Source organism: Rhinopithecus roxellana, chromosome 5 (assembly GCF_007565055.1).
Source record: "Rhinopithecus roxellana isolate Shanxi Qingling chromosome 5, ASM756505v1, whole genome shotgun sequence".
Lineage (NCBI taxonomy): Eukaryota > Metazoa > Chordata > Mammalia > Primates > Cercopithecidae > Rhinopithecus > Rhinopithecus roxellana.
Window position 1 is genome coordinate 2,663,394 of NC_044553.1, and position 17,904 is coordinate 2,681,297.

Genomic DNA, 17,904 nt, shown 5'->3' on the forward strand with positions numbered 1-17,904 from the left:
CAAGTCCTGATATCCTTGTTAATTTTCTGTCTCGTTGATCTATCTAATACTGACAGTGAGGTGTTAAAGTCTGCCACTGTTATTGTGTGAGAGTCTAAGTCTCTTTGTAGGTTTCTAAGAACTTGTTTTATGAATCCAGGTGGTCCTTTACTGCGTGCATATATATTTAGAATAGTTAGCTCTCCTTGTTGAATTGTTCCCTTTACCATTATGCAATGCCCTTCTTTGTCTTTTTTGATCTTTGTTGGCTTAAAGTCTGTTTTGTCAGAGACTCGGATTGCAACCTCTGCTTTTTTTTTTTTTTTTTTTTTTTTTTTTTTTTTTGCTTTCCATTTGCTTGGTAAATTATCCTCCATCCCTTTATTTTGAGCCTGTGTGTGTCTTCGGACTTAAGATGGGTCTCCTAAATAGAGCACACTGATGGGTCTTGATTCCTGATCCAATTTGCCAGTCTGTGTCTTTTAATTGGGGCATTTAGCCCATTTACATCTAAGGTTAGTATTGTTATGTGAGAATTAGATCCTGTCATCACGATGCTATTTGGTTATTTTGCACACCAGTTGATGCAGTTTCTTTGTAGTGTTATTGGTCTTTATATTTTGTTGTGTTTTTGCAGTGGTTGGTACCAGTTTTTCCTTTCCATATTTAGTGCCTCTTTCAGGAGTTCTTGCAGGGCAGACCTGGTGGTAACAAAATCCGTTAGCATTTGCTTGTCTGGAAAGGATTTTGTTTCTCCTTCACTCATGGAGCTTAGTTTGGCCAGATATGAAATTCTGGGTTAAAAATTCTTTTCTTTATGAATGTTGATTATTGGCCCCCACTCTCTTCTGGCTTGTAGAGTTTCTGAAGAGATATCCACTGTTAGTCTGATGGGCTTCCCTTTGTAGGTGACCTGGCCTCTCTCTCTGGCTGCCCTTAACAGTTTTTCCTTCATTTCGACTTTGGAGAATTTGATTATTATATGTCTTGGGGTTGATCTTCTCATGGAGTATCTTAATGGTGTTCTCTGTATCTCCTGAATTTGCATGTTGGCCTGTCTTGCTAGATGGGGAAAGTTCTTCTGGATAATATTCTGAAGTGTGTTTTCCAGCTTGTTTCCATTCTCCCTGTCTCCTTCTGGTATTCCAATCAATTGTAGATTTGGTCTTTTTATTAGGTCCCATATTTCTTGGAGGCTTTGTTCATTACTTTCCATTCTTTTTTCTCTATTATCATCTGCATCTCTTATTTCAGTAAGGTGGCCTTCACTCTCTGATATCCTTTCTTCTGCTTGGTCTATCTGGCTGTTGATACTTGTGTATGTTTAACGAAGTTCTCATGCTGTGTTTTTAAGCTCCATTAGGTCATTTACATTCTCTCTAAACTGGCAATTCTAGTTAGCAATTCCTCTAACCTTTTATCACGGCTCTTAGCTTCTTTGCATTGGGTTAGAACATGCTCCATAGCTCATCATAGTTTTTTATTACCCATCTTCTGAAGCCTGGTTCTGTCATTTGGTCCATCTGATCCTCCGTCCAGTTCTGCACCCTTGATGGAGAGACGTTGCTATCATTTAGGGGAGAAGTATTCTGGCCTTTTGGGTTTTCAACATTTTTTTGTTGATTGTTTCTCATCTTCATGAGTTTGTGAGTTTGTCTAGTTTCAGTCTTTGACGCTGCTTACCCTTTAATGGGGTTTTGTAGGGGCCTTTTTGTTGTTGACATAGTCATTGTTGCTTTCTGCTTGTTTGTTTCTCTTTCAATAGTCAGGTCCCTCTTCTGTAGGCTTACAATTTGTTGGGGGTTCACTTCAGCCCCTATTCCACTGATTCACTCTTGTGCCTGGAGATGTCACTCATGGAGGGTGGAGAGTAGCAAAGATAGGTGCCTACTTCTTCTCTTGGGACCTCTGACCTCAAAGGCCACCAATCTGATGCCAGTAGGATCGCTCTTGTATGGGGTGTCTGACAACCTCTGTTAGAGGGCCTCATCCAGTTTGGTGGCACAGGGAGCAGGACCCGTTTTATGAATCACACTTTGTCCCTTGGTGGAGAGGGTGTGTTTCACTGGGGGGAACCCACTCGCCTGGGCTTCCTAGATTCCTCAGAACCACCAGGAGGAGAGGCTAAGTCTGCTGGTCTGCAGAGACTGTGGTCACTCCTTCCCCTAGGGGCTCAGGCCCAGGGCGATCCAAACTCTGTCCCTGAGCCTCCAGCTAGAGGTACTGGAGTTCCTGTGGGGAAGCCCCACCCACGGAGGAAGGAGGTGTCAGAGTTAGGCCTGATGAGGCACTCTGGCCACAGATTGCCACAGCTGTTTTGTTGGACTGTAGGGACAAGTCTTGGGAGCAAGCCATTCAGCCTTCCTGGCTTCAGTGGGGTAAAAACACAGCCTGGAGCTATAGAAATGAGTGCTTCCCTTCCCCCACCCAGGGAGCTAGGCGAATCAGGTTGTTGTGATTCAGTGCTGGCTGCTGCCCCTCCCCCAAGGAGCTCAAACAGCTTAGAAAGCAGGCATCCACAGCCAGTGCTCCTTCAATGGATTTTCTATAACACACCTACAACCACTTGAAAAATGTGTTGTCAGTGAAAAAATTGTTTCGTTTGAAAATTGGGATCCCAACGAAGAGGATCCCAAGAACATTTCAGGGATTTATTAATTCAAACTTATATATTGGTAAGAAATCCATTAAAGAACAAAATAGCCCATTGATTATAATAGCTTTATAATCACCTTAAGCTAGATCACATGGTTATATACACTTTCTGCCTTCTACATTATTATAAATGACAGTCCTGCTAAACTTTCTGCCACTATTTAGTAATTAGACCTTACTTCTAGTTTCCAATAAGATTTTCTTCACTTCTCTTTAAGTCTTTACTGATAATCACCTCAAAGTCCAAATTTTATGAATAATTTGTTCAAGGTTCATTAAATGTTTGCTAATATTATCATCAAAGTCCACTGCCCTGTTCCAAAGCAATTTCTTTGTTTTAAGTTTTTGATATGGTAGCATCCTATTTTGTTACTAAAATCTGTATTAGTTCCCTATTGTGTAACAAGTCACCTCTAAAATTAGTGGCTTTAAACAACAAATACTTACTATTTCATGTTTTCTGTGGGCGAGGATTTTAGGATTACCTTAGTCTGATGTCTCTTATGAAGTTGCTATCAAGATATTGCCTAGGCTGCAGTCATCTGAAAGTTGAGTGGTGCTGAATGACCAGTGTCCAAAGTGGCTCAGCTACATCGCTGTTGGTAGATGGGCTCAGATCCTTGTAGCCATCATTATAGGCCCAATAGGTTGTCCAAGTTTCCCCATGGCATACCCATAGAGTTAGTGATCCAAGTGAGAGAATCTAGGAAATGACATAGCATCACTTCTGCTATGCCCTGTGAGTCATAACCCCGAAAAATGTGAGAAGGGATTACACAAAAGAGTAAATACCTGATACAGGAATTTTTGTAGGCAAAATTGGAGGCTGACTACCACATACACTTTTGCAATCCATATGCCCCTCTGCCCATGACCGCATGGAACCATTGATTTGCTTTTTATCACTATAAACTACTTTGCAGTTTTTAGCATTTTCAATAAATCAGTATGTACCCTTTTGTGTCTAGCTTCTGTCACTCAGCATAATTTTGAAATTTATCTCTATTGAAGAGTTTATGGGTCATTTTTTTCTTTTTTTATTGTTATGAGTTTCACTGTGCAAATCTTACACATTATATTCATTTATTTACTTGTTCTTCGATATTTGAATTTTTACCAGGTTTTTATTTTACAAATAAAGCTTCTATAAATATCTGTGTGTGTCACACATTTTATGTGAACATATAACTTTATTCCTTTTGGGCAAAGACTTAGGAATGGAATGACTGTGTCCTATGGCAAGTACGTGGTTAATTTTTTAAGAAACTGCAAAACTTTTCCAAAGTGCTGTACCATGTTACAGTAATATATGAGAGTGCCAGTTGTTTTACACCCTTGACACCATGTGGTATTTGTAGTTTTCTTAAATCAAGTCATTCTATTATCTACATAATGGTGTCATATTATAGTCTAAAGTTGCATATCTCTGATGACTAATCATGATAATCTTCTTTTCATTTGTTTAATTACTACTATATGTATTTTTCCTTTCTTTTTCCTCTTTCTCCTTCTTCTTCCTCCTCTGCTTGATCCTCTTCTTCTTCTCCTTTCTTTTCTACTTCTCCTCTTTTGCTGTTCAAATTATTTGCCTATTATAAAAGTTTTTACAAATTAGATTAAAGTCCTTGGTGAGGTAAGATATTAATGTTTTCTCCCATTATCTGGCTACCTTTTCACTTTCTTAATGTTCTATTTTCAAGAGAAATATATTACATTTCAATAAAGGCCACTTTTTTCTACATTTTATTTTACAATTCTTATCTAAAAAAGCCTTTGCCTGCTTCCAGGCTGTGAGGATTTTATCTTTAGTTGTTTTTTAGAAGTTTTATATTTTTTACTTTTATTTTTTAGTTATATTCCCCTTTTTGAGTAAATTCTATAGGCTGTCAGGTTAAGGGTTAATGTTCATTACTTCACAGATACCTATTTCCATCAATTTTTTTTTTTAACTTGCTTTAAAATCTTGATTGAAAATCTTTGACCATATATTTATCTGGACTCTACATTGCTCAACTGACCTATATATCCTTTGTTATTCTAATACCACACAGCCTTTATTATTGTAGATTTATATTGTGGTTTTGAAAGTTAATGTAAATTATCATACTTGGTTTTTATTTTGTAAAATTGCTTTGGATTTTCTGATTTTTTTCCATCTCAATATAAATTTATAATAAGCTTATCAAGTATTTCCAAAACCTTGTTAGAATTTGGGGGTAATTGCTTTGAATTTGTAGATCTATTTGAAGAGCATCAGTGTTTAAAAAATACTGAGTTTTTTCTTCATTAACATGGTATATCTCCTCATATAGGTATTCTTTAATTTCTCTTAGCAATGTTTTATAGATCTGAGTATAGATGTCTCATAAATATTTTTTCTCAATTTTATTATTAGGTTTTTACTCTATTCCAATAGACATTTTAAAATTATGCTTTCCAATTGCTTATTGTAAGTATATAAAATATTGATGAGTTTTATACCTTAACAATGCTACATTTACTTATTAATTCTAATAAATTTTTAAGATCCTGAGGATTTTTTTATTAAAACAATCATGTCATATATAAATAGAAGCAATTTTATTTCTTCCATTTTGATTCTTACTACTGTTATTTCTTTATCCTGCCTTGTTCCAATGGCTAAACATTTTATACCCCATAAAACAGAAGTTATTTTAAATCTTCTAAGTGTTTGTGAGAGAGGAAGGTGGCGTTAGTATTAAGTGTTACTCCACTGTATATTATATTAACTGTAGAATTTTTTTAGATTACTTTTATAAGACATAGGTAGTTCCCTTCTCTTCATAGTTTGCTGGTAATTTTTACCATGAATTGGTAATGAATTTTGTCAAACAATTTTTCTGCCTCTATTGAATTGATTATGTGGTTGTTCTCTTTTATTTTGTTATTTTGTGTGTTACATTGATTGAACTCTTTGGAAGATTTCTACTTGATTATAATGCATTATATATTGGTGGATTTCATTTGTTATACTTTTTAAAGATTGTTACATCTATGTTCACAAAGGCTATTATTATTCCATAATTTTTCATGATTTTATCTTTACTGTTTTCAAGATTTTATTTGATCTTTGGTTTTCATCAATTTGACTATGATATTTCTAGGTGAGGTTTTTTTTCCTATTTCTCTTATTTGAAGTTTGCTAAGTTATTTAAACTGTAAATTGATGTTTTTCACCAAATTTAAGATTTTTGTCATTTAAAAAATATTTCATGCTGAAACTCCACTTTTACAAATGTTGGAGATTCCTCTGATTCTGTTATGAGTGTATTTTTCTCTATTTCGTTGAGCACAAGTTGTGATAACTGTTCTAAAGTTCTAGTTTAATAATTCCAATATCTGGGTCATCTTGGAGCTGGCCTGTGTTAATTTTATTTTCCCTTAAGAAAATGTGATGTGCTTTGGTTGTTTGCAAGAAGTTGTTTTAGATTTTATCATGGAAATGTTGAATGTCAAATGTGGATTCTATTACATTGCTTCAAAAAGCAGTAGCTATTTTTTTTTTAACAGGCAGTTGGTTAGATTCACACTACAAATGCTATCACACCTGCTTATATCACATTTGAGTCTTATTTGCAAACTGCTTTGAGACATGTCTGCATATTCATTGTTCAGGGCTGTAATATACTATGAGACATATTGTGCATCTAAGATTAATGATAGTCATAAAGCCCATTTAGGCATCTTGCAGAATAGATACAATGTGTTACTTTGTAGTACAATGGAGACTGATCCAGGAATTGCTAACTCTGGTCTGAGGATTTCCAAAAGTAAAAAAAAAACACCTCAGCATAGATACAACTTTCATAAACCTTAAAACAAAGCTTACCCTTACAGGAATAGCTTAAACTCCCTTTATGAAAGAATCACTTGGTAACTGATCCAGACTGAATACAGGTATAAAAAAGAGAGAAGAATCCCCCAGACTCTGAGAATATTCTCCAGATAGAGACTCTCTGGTTAGGCAGTCATATGGCCCCTGCATTTGGTCCATGTCACTGGCTTCCATCTGCTATTCATCTTTTAATAGCACTGCCAGAATAAACTGCTGGAACATCAAAAAGTGTCTAAAGCTCATCTTCGATGTGAGTTGAGCTGAAAGGAAAAATTTGTCCCTCGGGCAAACTGGTTAACTTAGATCACCCAAAGAGCTCTGAACATGACAGAGTCAACCAGCAACTTCAGCAGAGTTTACACGTATAACCTAGGGCACTCTTTCTTTGAGTTCTTCCTTTCCAGGATCCCTACCTGCTCAATTTCCAGCAGATGTGGTCACTTCAGACTCCATTACCTGATTAATTATGTTAGAGAGGATTTTATAATAAAGTTTCATCCGCCTTGTATTATGCCACAATTATGGTCAATCTTCAAGCCAGTCCAAAAAAAATTAGAAACCCAATTTTTCTGATTTGTTATATCATGTTTGGATCCCTATCCAAAATCAGTTTTAATTTTTTCCACTCTCTGGAGCCTTGGCTAGTTTTTGTGTGTGTATTCAAATCTGAGTTATATTTGTTCTCTGCAGTAGGGTTTTCTTAGGGACATACTCTGCCATACAGGAAGCAGAAGAGCTAGTGTTACTTAGCATTTGAGTCTTCAAATAATAATACATTTCTGGAAGATAATAAAATGAAATATGAGATTGGAAACAGTGTCTGCTCCTCAGTATTGAAAATGTAGAGGACATAGTGTTAAATATATCTGAAAGTCATATGTAATATAAGCGCTGTGATCTTCCAAGATGTTTCTAAGATGAGTAGTTAAATGGATTTAGAGGTAGACTTGGGAGTTCTAATTCAAATGTGTGTCATGATATGTGTGGAATGTATTTGTCTATGGATACATTAGTTCAGATACTTTTAAGAAGGAGAAGGAAAAAAATAGAGGTAATTTACTAAGGAGAAGGATATGTGACATTATTGACTAAGGTTCTAAGGCTATAAACAATTAGGCATGGATTTAAATTATGTACAAGGATAGTGATAATGGTAGGAAACATAGCCATAATAATTTTAGCTAATATTTATTATTCTTTTGTTTGTGAAACATGTTAATCGGTTTGCACAGTTTTTTAGATAACTTTCACGACAATTCTACGAGAAGGGGAGCTATTATCTCAGTTTTACAAATGAAAAAATCTGGGTGTAGAGAGATTTGCTAATTTTCCAAATATCCTAAAACTAGTTGCAGAAATTTGAATCCAGTTTTGAGCTTTAACAATTTTTCATATGCTATAGACCAGATATTTGACTCAATATCTCCTTGTAATGCTTGCCCCCAAAATCACTTTCAATGTACTCCTATTACTAGGTTTTATCTTGGATAACATACTATCATTCACTTTTAGCCCACATTAATAGTCAGATACTACATTATGACATGTTTAAAAAGAAATTTTAGTCATTTAGCCATGTATACTTATAATTTTTCAGAGTTGTTTTCTATGTAAGTCTCTGAAAACCCTGTCAATATAAATAGCTTTTTTGTGTTAGCTCAAGTGCAAAATCTATGTGCCAGGTGTTGACCTTGTTAAATTACTGGTGAAAACACGTTTTTGTCAGCTGCTAGAGGAAACGTCCGAGGTGCTGCCTCTGGTTTGACAATTATTTTTAATATTTTAAATTGATGTATAGAAGAAAAACAGCAACATGCACAAGCAAGCTAACTTTTAAAAATACTGAATTTAAAATAACTGAGTACCAGGGCTTATGAAAACAAAGGATGAGTAAGTGCTATAAATTAATTGATGTAATCCACTTTGAAAATTCACATTATTTAAAGACAAAGAAAGTGTAACCTAAACAACCACTGTTACTGAATAAAGATTTTTGAATAAGTTTAGCTCTTTTCTCTGCTTTGAAAAATTAGTCAACTTTACCTGAAGGTGACCTCTGAGACCGTTTGTGTGTGAAATTTCTCTTCTGCTCTTTTCTCAATTGTACGTTCATCTTGTTCTAGCCTGAAAAATGTGTATCCAATTGTCAAAAAGATGATTTTGGATAATTTAAAAAAATATTTCTTTTTAAGAAGATATAAGAAAATGATATAGTGCAACCGTATACTTTTTATTGTTGTTGTTGTTGTTGTTGTTTTTGTTGGCTTTTACGTGTTTGGGCCATGTTTACAATTTTTTTCATTACACTGAGACCATTTTTTTCTTCTTTCTTTTGATGGGGTGAATGATTGCATGATGTACCTCAAAAAACAAATAATCGTTCACAGAACATAATCTTTAAAATTATCAAACAAGTTTAAAGCCTCTTTCAGGATAAAGCAAGCAATCATAATGTTATAGACATTTGCAGGTATTTCAGTAGGGTTGGAAGTTATCAACACTGTTTCTAAGTGTCCATCTACAGCGCTGATGAAATAATACATAAGGGTTTACATAAGCCTTTAAACAAAGTAACAACATGCTTGACCCAATGAGAATTTTAGACTCTTTTCTCTGACAAAATAGGAAAGAGCTGAAAAAGAGGTAGGCTTTCAGACAAAAATTACAGCAGTTACACATTCTGAACTCTTTTATATGCCTATTAGTAGAATCATTATGTGTAATGAGTTGGAAGAAAGAAAAGTGAAAGTAAAGTTTTTGTTCCCACAGAGAAGTACAAACATATACTTGTATTTGTCCAAGAGACGGGAAGAATACTCTTTAAGTGATAAGCTCAGTCCTTGTTTCTTCGTGAACAACTCATTTCAAGTGTAACACTGAAAAGTAAGTCTCTATATAATATTCCAGAAAAGACTGCGGATATGGCACTTTGATAGCATTGGAAATCAACACTCTGTTTTTGAATCTAGGATTTTGAATCTACGGCTAACTTTCTGACTTCTTTGTGTCTCAACATTCTTATTTGTAAAGTGGGCCTTATATTAGTAATTATTTTGTAGCATAGCTGTGGGAATTAAGGAAGACGATTCATGGAAAGCATTTAGAACAATGCCTAGCACGTAGTGAGCAGTTAGTAAATACTGGCTGCTACAAATTCTATACTGCTGTGTTTCAAAATGAAAATTCTTATACGAACAAATATGTGCAATATTTTTCTCTCTTCCCCTCGTTTCCACTCAATGGACATAGGACTCTTCTCAAGTGTACTGTCTCCTACTAGAAGAGTGAGGATGAGTGTGACAATTAGGTGCATTGCGGGAGCTAACTCAAGAGCTTGTCAGGGTAAGATGAGGAACTGGAACTTTAAAGTGATAGCAAACAATTAGTAAATTGAGTGACTGAAATTTCCATAACAACAGCAAAGATAGCACAGAAAGGAGAAGAGGAAAGGATATGAAAGAGAAGGGAAGGGATGGGAAAAAAAAAAAAAAAAAAAAAAAGATTAGCAATGCCATGATTCCTGGAGCATTCCTGAAGAGATGAAAATCTAGAGGTATCAAGTGTATATTTAGGCCTCTACATAAATGGCTAAATCAGCACATGTTGTGGGAAATAAAATACTTGTGTTGCTGTTGGAATAAAGCATTCAATATTAAACTTTTGGTAGATAAAATTGGCTAGTAATTATCTTCTCCTAAAATATGCCTTTCCTCTAAATTTATATTACTACCATTAGCACCAGATTTGTAATAGAATAGCCGTCTCTTGTTGTCAGCATTTTTAAGATTTCATTGGAAGAAGTCTGGAAGGGGCAGACTGTATTATTTATATACAGACTTACAGATGCTAATGTTTTCTTTGTTTCATAATTTAAAGAACAGTAGAAAGAAGAAGATGGTAGTGTCAAAGCAAAAATTGCACAAGGCAATGTTAAACAGGTAAGGAAGACTTTATAGAAGGATCTTGCAATAAAGAAGAGAGACCAAGATGCTATTTGAATTCAAGAGGTAAAGACTTTTTAAGAACTGGGATTGGGAGGAACATATCCCATCTGTGTTTGCTAATTGACTTTACCCAAAAAAAACCTTCCTGGTATCATCATCACAGGAGGTAGTTTCACAACTTTGAAGAGATATCACTGAAGATAAGCTTCTACATTCACAGAAAGACTGGGAGATAGAGCCACTATTTTCCTTGATGATTATATTTCAAAGAATGGCTCCAAGGTCCTTGAGAAAGACAGTCCTGAGTTATAAAAATGGGAAAAGGGTTGTCTCTTCACTTTGTTGATTGGTTTCTTTGCTGTGCAGAAGCTTTTTAGCTTGATGTGATCCTATTTGTCCATTTATGTATTTGAATGCCCATGCTTTTGAGGTTTTGCTCAAGAAATCTTTGCCAAGACCAATGTCCTGGTGTGTTTCCCCAAAGTTTTCTTCAAGTAATTTCATACTTTCGGGTCTTATATTTAAGTCTTTTATCCATTTTGGTTGGATTTTTGTATAAGGTGAAAGATAGTGGTCCAATTTCATTCTTCTGAATTAGATATCCAGTTTTCCAGGCAACATTTATTGGAGAGATTGTCCTTTTCCTGATGTATGCTCTTGGAACCTTTGTCAAAATGAGCTGACTATAAATGTATGAATTTAAATCTGGGTTCTCTATTCTGATTCATTGGTCCACATGTCTGTTTCTGTGCCAGTACCATGCTGTTTTGGTTACTATAGCTCTGTAGTGTGTAATTTGAAGTCAGGTAATAATTCCTCCACTTTTGTTCTTTTTGCTTAGGATGGATTTAGCTATTTTGGGTCTTTTGTATAAATTTTAGGATAATTTTTTCTATTTCTGTGAATTTTGATAGAAATTGCTTTGAATCTGTAGATTGTTTGGGGTGGTATAGAAATTTTAACAGTATTGATTTTTTCAATTTATTAGCACAGAATATGTTTCCATTTTTTGTGTGTGTCCCCTTCAATTTCTTCAGTGTTTTACAGTTTTCATTGTAGATATCTTTCAGTTTTTTGGTTAAATTTATTCCTATGTATTTTATATTATTTGTAGCTATTGTCAAATATGATTACTTTCTTGATTTCTTTTTCAGATCATTGCTGTTGGCATATAAAAATACTGCTGATTTTTGTATGTTGTTCTAGAATCCTGTAAGAATTTATCAGTTTAACAGTATTTTTTGGAATGTTTAGGTTTTTGTAAATAAAATAAAAGTGAAGAGACAACCCACAGAATGAAAGAAAATATTTACAAACTACTTACCTGACAAGCAATTAATAACCAGAATATATAAGGAACTCAAACAACTCAATTTAAAAAATCAAATAATTCAGTTTAAAATGGGCAAAATATTTGAACAGAAATTTCTCAAAAGAAGAGAAATGGCCAAGAGCTATATGAAAAAAATGCTTGATATCACTAATTATCAGGGAAAAGCAAACCAAAACTATAATGAGATATTATCTCCTCCCAGTTAAAATGACTTTTATCCAAAAAACTAGCAATAACAAACGCTAGAAAGGACAGGGAGAAAAGGGAACCCTTGTACACTGTTGGTGGGAAGGTAATTAGCATAAGCACTATGAAGAACAGTTTGGAGGTTCCTCAAAAAACTGTATCGAAGGAATATATGCACTTGCACATCTGGGAATATCTGCAGCACTATTTAAAATAGCCAAGATATAGAATCAACCCAAGGGCCCATGAATGGATGAATGTATAAAGAAAATGTGGTACATATGCACACTGAAATATTTGTCAGACATAAAATGAATAAAATTCTGTCATTTGCAAAAGTAAGGATGTAACTGGAGGATATTTTGTTGAGTGAATTAGCCAGGTGTGGAAAGACAAATATCACAATTTTCCACTCAAATATGGAGCTAAAAGAAAAATTGAACCTAGAGAACAGAGTAGAATGATGGTTACCAGAGGCTCAGAAGGATAGTGGGGAGAGTGACATAAAGTGGGCATAAAGAGGGACATAAAGACATAAAGACACAAAGTGGGAGAGAGACATAAAGTTAATGGGTACATAAATACAGTTAGAGTAAATTAGATCTAGCATAACAGATCTAATATTGTAGTACAACAGGATGACTATAGTTAAAAATAATTTATTATACATTTTAAACAACTAAAAGAATAGAATTAAAATGTTCTGAACACAAAATGATACATTCTTCAGATGACAGATACTCTGATTACTCTGATCATTATACATTGTGTACCTGTATCAAAACATAACATGTAACCCATAAATACATACAACTATTATGTACTCATAGTAATTAAAAATAAAAAATAAGTAGGAATAAGTTTTTTTTCAATAGATTTAAATTTCAAAGGGTCAGAAAAATAATCTACAATCACAAATTTTCTAAAGTAAATGCACTGAGAAAAGAATGAGGAGAGAACTCTGTGCTTAGGCCCTCTGGATTCTGCAAGGATTGGTGTGAGAGGGAGATCAGGGGCCCAGAGGCAACAAGAAGCCTGCCTGAAGTTTAGTGAAGTTGACGGGCACATTACGGCCATCTTGGTCAGCAGAGAAAAATGTTCGGTGCTAGTAAATGTGAAAAAAAGTGACTTAGCAGATTTTTTTTGTAAAATTCAGGATGTTAGGTCTTTGGCATTTAAATAATTTATTAGTGTTTATTTAAGTGGCCTAAAAATAGTTAGTCAAACATACTTTAAAAATTTTTAGACTTTTGAAAAACAAGAAATTTAAATTGGTACAAAAAGTGAATATAAAGAGTTCTAGAGTATTAACTATTAACTTAGTAGAAAGAAAATATAAATGGTGACTTTAACATATTAAACTATTGTGTAATTGCTATATGGAAAAAAATTCTCCATTACCAGAGAAAGTTAAAATGGGTTAATGTTTAATAGCACTTGTGGGTTTCATTAAATGTAAGGAATACTTCTCTATCTGTTAAATACAGTTAAATATTAGAGGTGTGTTTGAAACAACTGCTTTACACATATATCATATTGAACTTCACCCAATTGTTAGAGAGTCCCTTTTGGGCTAGATTCAATGACTTTCCAATTTCTCTCTCCTATCAGAACAGTTTCACTTTGCTATAAAGTCCTGTTCATTAAAAAACTTCAAACTTCAATCCCTGTCTCTTCTTATCATCCCTGCCTGTGCTGACTAGGTCTCAGTGGCTTTAAGGACTTACAGTGTGAAGGGAAGGCAGGGTCTACTCTTTTTACACTCCTCTTCATCGAAGGTGTGTTTTCAGGGTAGTGGTGGAGTGGCAAGGAGAGTGGAATGTGTAAAATACCCAGCTGGAAAGGTTGTAGTTCTCTTTTTATTGGGCTTAAGCACTTTCTGGTTATCCTTGTGACTATCAAAAGGAGACAGATGACTATTCCAGCAGTTTCAGCTATGTCTATTAGATAGTCACATCTTTCCTGCATCTCCCTTAGGCCTGTGCTGTCTGTCCCTCCACATCCTCCTGCTGTTCTTCACCTGTGATATTCACAGTTTCTCCTTCTGATATGTGATCTTTGTCCCAATGCTTTGAGTGCCCCAGTAAAGCTGAGGCCTCAAATTTAGCCTCTCTGGCCAACAATCCAGTTTGCATTGAAACTCAATATCTATCTCCTGCACCTTTTAGAAAACAAAACCTGAATAGAGAATATCCTTGCCTTCTCTTTTCTTGGAAGTCCCCCAGGAAACCATTTATTACTATCCAATTCTCTCTTTTGCCTTGTCCATTTAGCACCGAGAGAGATAATCAACTTGAGACTTTCAAAGGATACCCGAAAAGGGGGGAAAAATGCAACTCTGTGTTTTTAGGGATCTTTTATCTTTGTAAGTGAGTCTCTTGGAGCCCATTTCTCTTGGGTCAAGGAGGCAATGTTATAGTTCAAAATGATTAAACTCCTCAAGAAGCCAATAGCATCCTTAATTTTCAGCCCTCTTCTTATATTGACTACAACTGGGCTAGGTAGAATAGGCTAGACTTCTAAATGGCTATTTTGAATAGTACTGCTGGATTGTGGTTTAGTCTGATTTATGATAACTTTGTATACTTATTGTGAAAAGAATATAGTGCCTTTTGTCCTCAATTCAGGGTTTATGATACATTCTTGAACAGGAAAAACTCTCACAGGATATGTGGCTGCATGTAAAGTATTTTCTCATAGGATTGTTAAAGGCATTGAATGAAATTCTATGTGTTAGGATCAGTGCTTAGAATATTCTGGACACACTGAAAGTTACCATAATCATGTTTCTCCTTTCCATCTTGAAATTCTTTCTTACACTGGCCTTTGTCATGGTGTCCTATTCAGATTATCCTACCTGTCTCAATTTTACCATTTACTGCTTCCTCTAGGTGTCTATAGCTGGTAGGCAAGCACCAAAATTTCACTACCATTATAATACAATATATACATATATATCCATATTTTGGAGGCCTTTTCTTTCACGTTCCAGGCTCATGTGGCAATGTGTCTCCAAAGAATTGATACACAGTTATTTCAGCCTAATCTCTGTTTTTAAAATCAATTTTTTGTCTAACTAAAAGTACCTTTCCTCACCATAGTTTCCATAAGTTTTGCCTTTGACATTTTTTCCTCCATTACTTAAGACAAAAAACTCCAAATTTTATGAGAAATGTTGTTTTCTGTCATGCAAAACAATTAGCCAGATAATACACTTTATCAACTTTTATTATGAAAAAAATCAAATTTTTCTTTGGTTTTTCTTCTCATTGCAAACAGCAAAGGAAAACTCTTAGAACCTCATGTGTGGGCACTTGTGATAAGCCATTAACTGGTTAACCTTTGGGCCCTCTTTTTCAAACTCCAAATCATACTGTCCAGTGCTTTTCTAAACCAATCTGCATTAATCACTGCTTTTATAAAGTCACTCTCCTGCCAAAAAGGAAACTTCAATAGTTCCATTTTGTCTTCAAATAAAGTTCACACTCTTTGATATAGCATTCATAGATTCATATCTCTCTAAATCAGCACCCAACTTTTGCTCCTAAAAATCTCTACTTCAGCTGAAGTAGAGATTTCCAAGATATAACTTGCTCATCTATACATAGAATACATTATTTTTACTTATCTGCTTAACTAAAGTCTACCCTTTCAAGAACTACCTCAAGTTTTACATTTCCAGTGAAATATTCTAGGCAACACTCTCCACATCTTTGGAGTAACTTTTGCCAAATACATTTCTTTTTATTTAACATTGAGATTTTTGAGAGGTTAGTATGTATGTTTTCATTTGTTATTTGTTTTGTATCCATGATTTCATTCAATACATACAAAAAAAAAAAAAAAAAAAAAAAACTTGGAAAATGGGTATTTCATCCATATCTTTCAGATGGAAACCTAGTCATAGAAATGTTTCAAATAAGTCAAGTTTCATTATATGGCAAGGCCAGGATTCAAATTATGGGGTTGTACTAATTGTGGAATTCTTTTATTTTCATTACTTTGCTGAAGTATTTGAGAGATAAAAATCAATGGAGACAAAGAAAAGAACTTTTGATTTCATGGAATATTGGGAACTTAAGGCAGACTGAGAATGTTAAGAAGCAAACAGATGCTAAAAAATAAGGTAATAGATCTACTTAATATTTGGATTCATTTTATATATACACATAAAATTATACACATCATTTTAAAAAATGTCTAGATGGAGGTTCATGTAGCAACATAAGGATTTAAAAGAAAAAGAAAATGAAAGGATGGGGAAGAAAAATATATAGAAGGACTTTCCAAACATAAGAGGGCTGAGAAAACTTTTCTGTGGACAGTCACTTTTATGAAGGACGTTATGTTGTTAAGATATATTCTCGGTGAGGTATCATCAAATAGCAGCATGACATAGACAGTAATGCCATATTAGCACAGAAATGTGAAAAGTTTATATGTGCCCCATTCCAGTGACCTTTGCTGTACGTTGTCTTGAGTTTGCCATAAAATCATTAATAAGTTTGGTTAAAGAGGAATTGAAACTCCTGCAACTGTGCTTAAATTATTTCCAGAAAAGTAAGTAGTGCCACAGTCATTAGAGTTTAAAATTAATGCCTGCATTTTTCCTATTAATAATTATGCCCATTTAAAATAACCGTTACTCCTATAATGTGAATTTAATGAGGAAAATATATGAGAATATTATTAATTTTCTTTCTGTTAAATTAACAAGCCCTTTTGCTGACTTCTAATGTGTGTATCAATAGAAAAAAATCAAAGTCAAATACAAAGTTGATGAGGACTCAAAAATAACTTCAACTCACATATAGCATGCTGCCATTAAAATATTAGAAAATAAACATACAGATTTCTACACTAAAGTAAGCATGCATAAATAATTAATGTGGGGACTGATACGGCATTCAGCAAGTCTTGCATCTGTTTTCATATCATTTCCCATAAAGTCAACATAACATTGTGAGACTAGTGTTGAGCAATATTTTTTAAATTTTTTATTTTGAAATAATGTAAGAACAGAAAATCCATAAAAATAGTACAAATAATTCATATACACTCTTCATCCAGATTCCCCAAGCATTAACATTTTAATACATTTGCTTTATTATTAATATTCTTTCTCCCTTTTTTCCGATCTCTGTATCTCTCTCTGCACACAAACAGGTGAGCGCGCGCGCACACACACACACACACACACACACACACACACACACAGACACACACACTGTTTTTCCAAATGTATGAGCAACTCATACGGTTACATTATGTTCTTTACCTTTAAATACTTTAGTGTGGATCTCCTAATAACAAGATTCTTATACACAGGCAGAGAACAGGTATCAAAATCAGATTATTAATATTTTATATTCTTATTCGATACACGTAATTTATTTAAATTTTTCTTAGCAGGGTTTTTAAAACAACGCTTTGCAGGCATACCTTGTAATATCACAGTTTGCTTTATTGCACTTCACAGATACTCCGTGTTTTACAATTGAGGATTTTGGCTACCTGTGTAGAGCAAGTCTATCCATGCCAGTTTTTCAACAGCATGTGCTCACTTCATGTCACTATGTCCTATTTTGGTAATTCTCATGGTATTTCAAGCTTGTTCGTTATGCCATAAGATAGCTAACTTAATAGATACTAGTGAGTTTTGACTGCTTCACAAACTAGCTGTTCCTGTTTCACTCTCTCTCCTCGGGCCTCCCTATTCCATGAGATACAACATATTGCATAGGCCAGTTAATGGCCTACAGTGGCCTCTAAGTGTTCAAGTGAAAGAAAGAGTCAAACAAACATCTCTCATTTTAAATCAAAAGCAAGAAATGATTAAGCTTAGTGAAGAAGGCATGTTGAAAGTCAAAGCAGGCCAAAAGCTAGGCCTCTTATGCCAAATAGCCAAGTCACAAATGCAAAGGAAAAGTTCTGGAAGGAAATTAAATGTG